This window comes from Abramis brama, assembly GCF_963993115.1.
Source record: "Abramis brama genome assembly, chromosome: 16".
Classification (NCBI taxonomy): domain Eukaryota; kingdom Metazoa; phylum Chordata; class Actinopteri; order Cypriniformes; family Leuciscidae; genus Abramis; species Abramis brama.
The window spans coordinates 32,604,864-32,607,035 of NC_139978.1; the positions used below are offsets into that span (position 1 = coordinate 32,604,864).

The window sequence follows — 2,172 nt, forward strand, 5'->3', positions numbered from 1 at the left end:
TATAAACTCATAGACTCGGGAGGTGAATTAATCATGTTTTCAATAATTTATATATGATTGCATTCTAATAATGTCTTACATTGTAATGTGAGGAAGGCGTGTGTGGTCATGTTTGAGGAATTTGGTTGCTGATTTTTAAAAAAAACTAAACCGACTTTTTAAATTATTTTAAACAAGCTACTAAAAATTTGCTGAATGCTGATCCAATATTGTAACACTCGAAGACGTTTATATACATTTAATACAAATAATCAATCTTATAACCACCATAAATATTTAATATATTACCCACCTCTAGAAAAAAATGCTTGTAATGTGTTCAATTTCATTTTGTATTTAAAGAGTTGTTCAATTACTATTTGTTTTTGAATATGTAATATGTTTGTGTTTATCTAGATTTAAACATTCATTTTGCAGGATCAGTTCATATTTGTTATTGGAGATACAGTGCAAGCGGTGTGGAATCACAGACCTGTATTGATGAGGTGATGTTACAAGATTTATAATGACAGCACATCCTGATCAAGCTAAAACACTACTTTCAAGTCACTAATTATCCCTATAGCTTTTAAATGCTTTGAATCTTTTGCATGTGCAAGTAATAAATTCCCACCTGTGCATTTACACATGCGCCTATAATCATCATATATTTTATAGGTAACAAACCAAAGGAAGAAGGCTTGCAGCATTGCTGTGTCAACCGTGGTAAATACAGGAACAGGAACATCCTTCATGAAGATAGCTATGTGGGGCAAGCTTAAAATGTAAGAATACCTTTCTTAATTTGCATTGGTCCTGGGTTTGCATGGGTCATATATCTATATTTGTGTAATTGATAAAGTTATGCTTAATTCCCTGTAAAGTAGCAATAAAAAGGTTCTCTATTTTTAATCACTTTAAGCCCAGTGTCAGTAAAGATGGCGTAGTCAGTGGAATAATGGTGTTTGTGGGAAATAGAAGGAACATTGCCCAGCTTTCTACTACGATGAGGTAATCAATCACATCACACATTCATCAACAGTTAACAGTCAAAAGTTTACATACACCTTGCAGAATAAACTGCTTCATCAGGGTAGTATTAAATAAAAATAAAACGTATACATTTTTGTGATCCCTATTATTGCTAAAATTGTTAACATTTTGCAGATACTGCAAGGTGTATATCAACTTTGAAGCGCAACTGTATCTATCGCTTTCATTCAATTGAGCCAAATATAATAATGGACTGGATCTGTATTATAAACAAATTTTCTGGTTTTTTTGTGTTTGTTTTTTTCCTCAAGGCATTTTTTCTGACTTTCCTGCATCTTTGAAACATTTCCAGAGCATCTGGGACATTGACATAAACAGCACTTTCCAACAACTTAAAAAATTGGGTGACAAATAATTTTGGTTTTTGTGCTTTTGGAGTTCTTCATTTTTTTTTTTTAGACAAACTTAGATTCACTGTAATGCTGGAGTAAGCATTTGGTCCTGTTTAACCCTTGTATGGTGTTCGGGTCTGTTGGACCTGTTTTCATTTTTTATCAAAAGAAAAATGATACAATCAATTATTTTTTCAAACTGAGACTCATTGGCCTTGGCTCATTTTCTGTGAGGAATATATATCAGAACCACTGATCTATATAGAATGACTGGATAGCTCATGACGTCATAAACAGTGAAGCCACCGAGCCGCCATATTGGTATTCCCTAGTGAGCTCACGCGTTCTATTGAATCAATAGGAAATTTTATGATTTGACTGAGAAAACATTGCCTAATGAGACAGTGTTTAAATCTAAAGTCTCCCTGTACATTCTCACAACGCAAACATCCTAAGCATTTAAATGGGTATTTGTTTAAAGTCGGAATTTTTTCCTGCTTATTAAAAAACGGCAATTTCTTTGCAAAAGGAATAAAAAGCTGTACGAGAACACTTGTCTACCTTCACTGAAGAGCTATCTTCACAGGTAAGAACAACAGTTTGATACTATTAATTAAATAGTGAATGCTAAAGACCTATATTTTTGTGAATTGGTGAATATTCAGGTGAATATTGTTTCGTGGCCATGAATTAATTATACCTCAGCACGTTATACTAATTTGTTCCCTCGTTTTTACTATATTGTGGCCATATTGTTAGTTCAATGTGTCCACGATTTATTAAAACGAGGGAACAAATAAGTCAGTTA

General features: G+C 33.0%; 1 long non-coding RNA gene across 1 annotated transcript; it reads left to right on the forward strand.

Moving 5' to 3' along the window:
• Window positions 1–403: 403 nt before the first annotated feature.
• Window positions 404–935, forward strand: LOC311098446. Its single transcript, XR_014609479.1, has 3 exons — window positions 404–485; window positions 658–764; window positions 902–935. It is a non-coding gene; the product is annotated as an uncharacterized lncRNA (long non-coding RNA).
• Window positions 936–2,172: the final 1,237 nt, after the last annotated feature.